The sequence below is a fragment of the Salminus brasiliensis genome, chromosome 3 (assembly GCF_030463535.1).
Source record: "Salminus brasiliensis chromosome 3, fSalBra1.hap2, whole genome shotgun sequence".
NCBI lineage: Eukaryota > Metazoa > Chordata > Actinopteri > Characiformes > Bryconidae > Salminus > Salminus brasiliensis.
The window spans coordinates 20,225,863-20,236,991 of NC_132880.1; positions in this window are offsets into that span (position 1 = coordinate 20,225,863).

The window sequence follows — 11,129 nt, forward strand, 5'->3', positions numbered from 1 at the left end:
AACACCACAACACAACAACACTACACCACAACACACTGCAACAACACAACACCACATCACAACAACACAACACAAAAACAACACACCACAACAACACAACGCACTGCAACACCACAACACACTGCAACAACTCAACACAACACACAACACAACACATCAACACAACACACCACAACACCACACCACAACAATACACAACAATACAACACAACAACACAACACAACACACAACAGCACAACACACCGCAACAACACAAAAACACAACACAACAACAACACAATACATCAACATAACACAACAACACAACACAACAATACCACAACACACAAAACAACACAAAAACATAACACAAAAATACAACACAACAATACAACACCACAACACAACAACACAACACAGCACAACACAACACCACAACACACTGCAACACCACAACACAACAACAACACAACACCACAACAACACAACACAACAACATGACAACAACACAACACCAGAAGACCACAACACAACAACACACAACAACACAACACCACACAAATACAACACACCACACCAAAACAACACAACAATACCACAACACAACACCACAACACAGCACACCACAACACCACAACACACTGCAACAACACAGCACACAACACCACAACACACAACACAACACCACAACACAACACAACAGCAACACAACACCACAACACACTGCAACAGCATAACACAACACATCAACACAACAACAACACAACAATGCAACACAACACAACATCAATACAACAACACAACACAACAATGCAACACAACACAACATCAATACAACAACACAACACAACAACACAACACAACACAACAAAATAACACCACAACACAACCGAGTTCTGCATTTCTGGAATCCTCTGATAATTTATTGAGGCTGATCATCTGTGTAAAAAATCTCCTTCTGTTAAGAGTTTGATCTGGTGTTAAACTGCTTACAGGATTTACATCTTAAGCTCTTTTACATGCTTTTCCTTTCCCAGCTTCACCTGATGAGGTCAAAAGCTGCTAAACTTCTGGACAGGGAGGGAGGTTATAGCTAGAGAGCTCGCCCATGCCCATTACCAAGATTTTCACTCTTTCAGAAATGATTAGCTGTCCTGCACTGATTCACATCACACAGCGTTTGAGCTGGTTTAGACTCACTGTGGTGATGAAGCCCCAAGTTCAAGATTCCTTCAAGATCTGTTTAATCTAGTGTTGTATGACTGAACCTGTTAGTGCTGCCATCTGGTGACCAGACAACACACCACAACACCACAACACAACACACCACAACGACACAACACAACACACAACAGCACAACATAACAACAACACAACACAACACACTGCAACAACACAACAACATAACACAACAATACAACACCACAACACAACAACACAACACAGCACACCACAACACACTGCAACAACACAACACCACAACACAACAACACAACAACACAACACAACAACACCACAACACAACACAACAATACCAAAACAACAACACAACACAACAACATAACACAATAATATAACACCACAACACAACAACACAACACAGCACACCACATCACACTGCAACAAAACAACACACAACACAACACCACAACACAACAACAACACAACAACACTACACCACAACACACTGCAACAACACAACACCACATCACAACAACACAACACAACAACAACACAAAAACAACACACCACAACAACACAACGCACTGCAACACCACAACACACTGCAACAACACAACACAACACAACAACAACACAACACAACAACAACACAACAACACAACAACACAACACACTGCTACACCACAACACACTGCAACAACTCAACACAACACACAACAACACAACACATCAACACAACACCACGCAACACCACAACACTACACAACAACACAACACAACACACAACAGTACAACACAACAACAATACCACAACACAACAACACAACACAACAACATAACACAACAATACAACACAACACAACACCACACAACAACACAACAATACCACAACAACACAAAACAACAACAACACAGCACAACAACACACTACAACAACAACACAACGACACAACACAACACACACAGCGTTTGAGCTGATTTAGACTCACTGTGGTGATGAAGCCCCAAGTTCAAGATCCCTTCAAGATCTGTTTAATCTAGTGTTGTATGACTGAACCTGTTAGTGCTGCCATCTGGTGACCAGACAACACACCACAACACCACAACAACAACACAACACCACAACACACTACAACAACACAACACAAAACACAATGACACAACACATCAAAACAACAACACAACAACACAACACAACAATACCACAACAACACAACAATACCACAACACAACAACACAATACAACAACACAACACACTGCAAAAACACAACACACAACAACACAACACAACAACACAACACAACACAACACAACAACAACAACACACCACAACAACACAACACAGTGCAACACCACAACACACTGCAACAACTCAACACAACACATCAACACAACACACCGCAACACCACAACACTACACAACACACAACAGCACAACACAACACAACAACAACACACCGCAACACCACAACACACAACAGCACAACACAACACAACACAACAACAACACAACACCACAACACACTGCAACAACACAACACAATGACACAACACAACACCACACAACAAAACAACACAACAACACCACAACACATCAAAACAACAACACAACAACACAACACAACACAACAATACCACAACAACACAACAATACCACAACACAACAACATAACAAAACAATACAACACAACAATACAACACCACAACACAACACAATACAGCACACAACAACACACTGCAACAACACAACACACAACACAACACCACAACACAACACAACGACAACACAACACACAACAGCACAACACAACAACACAACACCACAAAAACACAACAATACCACAACACACTACAACAACACAACACAAAACACAATGACACAACACAACACACAACAGCAGAACACATCAAAACAACAACACAACAATACCACAACAACACAACAATACCACAACAACACAACAATACAACACCACAACAAAATAACACAAAAAAAACACAACACCACAACACACTGCAACAACACAACATAACACAACAATACAACACAACAGAACACCACACAACAACACAACACCACAACACAACACCACAACAACACAACAATACAACAACAACACAACAACAACACAACACCACAACACACTACAACAACACAACACAAAACACAATGACACAACACATCAAAACAACAACACAACAACACAACACAACACAACAATACCACAACAACACAACAATACCACAACACAACAACATAACAAAACAATACAACACAACAATACAACACCACAACACAACACAATACAGCACACCACAACACACTGCAACAACACAACACACAACACCACAACACAACACAACACAATGACACAACACAACACACAACAGCACAACACAACACACCGCAACAACACAACACCAACACCACACAACAACAGAACAACACAACACCACAACAAAATAACACAACACCACAACAACACAACACAAAAACAACACAACACATTAACACAACACAACAATGCAACACAACAACACAACACCATAACACAACAACAACACAACACAACAATGCAACACAACACAACATCAATACAACAACACAACACAACACAATACAGCACACCACAACACACTGCAACAACACAACACACAACACAACACCACAACACAACAACACTACACCACAACACACTGCAACAACACAACACCACATCACAACAACACAACACAAAAACAACACACCACAACAACACAACGCACTGCAACACCACAACACACTGCAACAACTCAACACAACACACAACACAACACATCAACACAACACACCACAACACCACACCACAACAATACACAACAATACAACACAACAACACAACACAACACACAACAGCACAACACACCGCAACAACACAAAAACACAACACAACAACAACACAATACATCAACATAACACAACACAACACAACAATACCACAACACACAAAACAACACAAAAACATAACACAAAAATACAACACAACAATACAACACCACAACACAACAACACAACACAGCACAACACAACACCACAACACACTGCAACACCACAACACAACAACAACACAACACCACAACAACACAACACAACAACATGACAACAACACAACACCAGAAGACCACAACACAACAACACACAACAACACAACACCACACAAATACAACACACCACACCAAAACAACACAACAATACCACAACACAACACCACAACACAGCACACCACAACACCACAACACACTGCAACAACACAGCACACAACACCACAACACACAACACAACACCACAACACAACACAACAGCAACACAACACCACAACACACTGCAACAGCATAACACAACACATCAACACAACAACAACACAACAATGCAACACAACACAACATCAATACAACAACACAACACAACAATGCAACACAACACAACATCAATACAACAACACAACACAACAACACAACACAACACAACAAAATAACACCACAACACAACCGAGTTCTGCATTTCTGGAATCCTCTGATAATTTATTGAGGCTGATCATCTGTGTAAAAAATCTCCTTCTGTTAAGAGTTTGATCTGGTGTTAAACTGCTTACAGGATTTACATCTTAAGCTCTTTTACATGCTTTTCCTTTCCCAGCTTCACCTGATGAGGTCAAAAGCTGCTAAACTTCTGGACAGGGAGGGAGGTTATAGCTAGAGAGCTCGCCCATGCCCATCACCAAGATTTTCACTCTTTCAGAAATGATTAGCTGTCCTGCACTGATTCACATCACACAGCGTTTGAGCTGGTTTAGACTCACTGTGGTGATGAAGCCCCAAGTTCAAGATTCCTTCAAGATCTGTTTAATCTAGTGTTGTATGACTGAACCTGTTAGTGCTGCCATCTGGTGACCAGACAACACACCACAACACCACAACACAACACACCACAACGACACAACACAACACACAACAGCACAACATAACAACAACACAACACAACACACTGCAACAACACAACAACATAACACAACAATACAACACCACAACACAACAACACAACACAGCACACCACAACACACTGCAACAACACAACACCACAACACAACAACACAACAACACAACACAACAACACCACAACACAACACAACAATACCAAAACAACAACACAACACAACAACATAACACAATAATATAACACCACAACACAACAACACAACACAGCACACCACATCACACTGCAACAAAACAACACACAACACAACACCACAACACAACAACAACACAACAACACTACACCACAACACACTGCAACAACACAACACCACATCACAACAACACAACACAACAACAACACAAAAACAACACACCACAACAACACAACGCACTGCAACACCACAACACACTGCAACAACACAACACAACACAACAACAACACAACACAACAACAACACAACAACACAACAACACAACACACTGCTACACCACAACACACTGCAACAACTCAACACAACACACAACAACACAACACATCAACACAACACCACGCAACACCACAACACTACACAACAACACAACACAACACACAACAGTACAACACAACAACAATACCACAACACAACAACACAACACAACAACATAACACAACAATACAACACAACACAACACCACACAACAACACAACAATACCACAACAACACAAAACAACAACAACACAGCACAACAACACACTACAACAACAACACAACGACACAACACAACACACACAGCGTTTGAGCTGATTTAGACTCACTGTGGTGATGAAGCCCCAAGTTCAAGATCCCTTCAAGATCTGTTTAATCTAGTGTTGTATGACTGAACCTGTTAGTGCTGCCATCTGGTGACCAGACAACACACCACAACACCACAACAACAACACAACACCACAACACACTACAACAACACAACACAAAACACAATGACACAACACATCAAAACAACAACACAACAACACAACACAACAATACCACAACAACACAACAATACCACAACACAACAACACAATACAACAACACAACACACTGCAAAAACACAACACACAACAACACAACACAACAACACAACACAACACAACACAACAACAACAACACACCACAACAACACAACACAGTGCAACACCACAACACACTGCAACAACTCAACACAACACATCAACACAACACACCGCAACACCACAACACTACACAACACACAACAGCACAACACAACACAACAACAACACACCGCAACACCACAACACACAACAGCACAACACAACACAACACAACAACAACACAACACCACAACACACTGCAACAACACAACACAATGACACAACACAACACCACACAACAAAACAACACAACAACACCACAACACATCAAAACAACAACACAACAACACAACACAACACAACAATACCACAACAACACAACAATACCAACACACAACAACATAACAAAACAATACAACACAACAATACAACACCACAACACAACACAATACAGCACACAACAACACACTGCAACAACACAACACACAACACCACAACACAACACAACGACAACACAACACACAACAGCACAACACAACAACACAACACCACAAAAACACAACAATACCACAACACACTACAACAACACAACACAAAACACAATGACACAACACAACACACAACAGCAGAACACATCAAAACAACAACACAACAACACAAAACAACACAACAATACCACAACAACACAACAATACAACACCACAACAAAATAACACAACAAAAACACAACACCACAACACACTGCAACAACACAACATAACACAACAATACAACACAACAGAACACCACACAACAACACAACACCACAACACAACACCACAACAACACAACAATACAACAACAACACAACAACAACACAACACCACAACACACTACAACAACACAACACAAAACACAATGACACAACACATCAAAACAACAACACAACAACACAACACAACAATACCACAACAACACAACAATACCACAACACAACAACATAACAAAACAATACAACACAACAATACAACACCACAACACAACACAATACAGCACACCACAACACACTGCAACAACACAACACACAACACCACAACACAACACAACACAATGACACAACACAACACACAACAGCACAACACAACACACCGCAACAACACAACACCAACACCACACAACAACAGAACAACACAACACCACAACAAAATAACACAACACCACAACAACACAACACAAAAACAACACAACACATTAACACAACACAACAATGCAACACAACAACACAACACCATAACACAACAACAACACAACACAACAATGCAACACAACACAACATCAATACAACAACAAAACACAACACAATACAGCACACCACAACACACTGCAACAACACCACAACACAACAACACTACACCACAACACACTGCAACAACACAACACCACATCACAACAACACAACACAAAAACAACACACCACAACAACACAACGCACTGCAACACCACAACACACTGCAACAACTCAACACAACACACAACACAACACATCAACACAACACACCACAACACCACACCACAACAATACACAACAATACAACACAACAACACAACACAACACACAACAGCACAACACACCGCAACAACACAAAAACACAACACAACAACAACACAATACATCAACATAACACAACAACACAACACAACAATACCACAACACACAAAACAACACAAAAACATAACACAAAAATACAACACAACAATACAACACCACAACACAACAACACAACACAGCACAACACAACACCACAACACACTGCAACACCACAACACAACAACAACACAACACCACAACAACACAACACAACAACATGACAACAACACAACACCAGAAGACCACAACACAACAACACACAACAACACAACACCACACAAATACAACACACCACACCAAAACAACACAACAATACCACAACACAACACCACAACACAGCACACCACAACACCACAACACACTGCAACAACACAGCACACAACACCACAACACACAACACAACACCACAACACAACACAACAGCAACACAACACCACAACACACTGCAACAGCATAACACAACACATCAACACAACAACAACACAACAATGCAACACAACACAACATCAATACAACAACACAACACAACAATGCAACACAACACAACATCAATACAACAACACAACACAACAACACAACACAACACAACAAAATAACACCACAACACAACCGAGTTCTGCATTTCTGGAATCCTCTGATAATTGATTGAGGCTGATCATCTGTGTAAAAAATCTCCTTCTGTTAAGAGTTTGATCTGGTGTTAAACTGCTTACAGGATTTACATCTTAAGCTCTTTTACATGCTTTTCCTTTCCCAGCTTCACCTGATGAGGTCAAAAGCTGCTAAACTTCTGGACAGGGAGGGAGGTTATAGCTAGAGAGCTCGCCCATGCCCATCACCAAGATTTTCACTCTTTCAGAAATGATTAGCTGTCCTGCACTGATTCACATCACACAGCGTTTGAGCTGGTTTAGACTCACTGTGGTGATGAAGCCCCAAGTTCAAGATTCCTTCAAGATCTGTTTAATCTAGTGTTGTATGACTGAACCTGTTAGTGCTGCCATCTGGTGACCAGACAACACACCACAACACCACAACACAACACACCACAACGACACAACACAACACACAACAGCACAACATAACAACAACACAACACAACACACTGCAACAACACAACAACATAACACAACAATACAACACCACAACACAACAACACAACACAGCACACCACAACACACTGCAACAACACAACACCACAACACAACAACACAACAACACAACACAACAACACCACAACACAACACAACAATACCAAAACAACAACACAACACAACAACATAACACAATAATATAACACCACAACACAACAACACAACACAGCACACCACATCACACTGCAACAAAACAACACACAACACAACACCACAACACAACAACAACACAACAACACTACACCACAACACACTGCAACAACACAACACCACATCACAACAACACAACACAACAACAACACAAAAACAACACACCACAACAACACAACGCACTGCAACACCACAACACACTGCAACAACACAACACAACACAACAACAACACAACACAACAACAACACAACAACACAACAACACAACACACTGCTACACCACAACACACTGCAACAACTCAACACAACACACAACAACACAACACATCAACACAACACCACGCAACACCACAACACTACACAACAACACAACACAACACACAACAGTACAACACAACAACAATACCACAACACAACAACACAACACAACAACATAACACAACAATACAACACAACACAACACCACACAACAACACAACAATACCACAACAACACAAAACAACAACAACACAGCACAACAACACACTACAACAACAACACAACGACACAACACAACACACACAGCGTTTGAGCTGATTTAGACTCACTGTGGTGATGAAGCCCCAAGTTCAAGATTCCTTCAAGATCTGTTTAATCTAGTGTTGTATGACTGAACCTGTTAGTGCTGCCATCTGGTGACCAGACAACACACCACAACACCACAACAACAACACAACACCACAACACACTACAACAACACAACACAAAACACAATGACACAACACATCAAAACAACAACACAACAACACAACACAACAATACCACAACAACACAACAATACCACAACACAACAACACAATACAACAACACAACACACTGCAAAAACACAACACACAACAACACAACACAACAACACAACACAACACAACACAACACAACAACAACAACACACCACAACAACACAACACAGTGCAACACCACAACACACTGCAACAACTCAACACAACACATCAACACAACACACCGCAACACCACAACACTACACAACACACAACAGCACAACACAACACAACAACAACACACCGCAACACCACAACACACAACAGCACAACACAACACAACACAACAACAACACAACACCACAACACACTGCAACAACACAACACAATGACACAACACAACACCACACAACAAAACAACACAACAACACCACAACACATCAAAACAACAACACAACAACACAACACAACACAACAATACCACAACAACACAACAATACCACAACACAACAACATAACAAAACAATACAACACAACAATACAACACCACAACACAACACAATACAGCACACAACAACACACTGCAACAACACAACACACAACACAACACCACAACACAACACAACGACAACACAACACACAACAGCACAACACAACAACACAACACCACAAAAACACAACAATACCACAACACACTACAACAACACAACACAAAACACAATGACACAACACAACACACAACAGCAGAACACATCAAAACAACAACACAACAACACAAAACAACACAACAATACCACAACAACACAACAATACAACACCACAACAAAATAACACAACAAAAACACAACACCACAACACACTGCAACAACACAACATAACACAACAATACAACACAACAGAACACCACACAACAACACAACACCACAACACAACACCACAACAACACAACAATACAACAACAACACAACAACAACACAACACCACAACACACTACAACAACACAACACAAAACACAATGACACAACACATCAAAACAACAACACAACAACACAACACAACACAACAATACCACAACAACACAACAATACCACAACACAACAACATAACAAAACAATACAACACAACAATACAACACCACAACACAACACAATACAGCACACCACAACACACTGCAACAACACAACACAC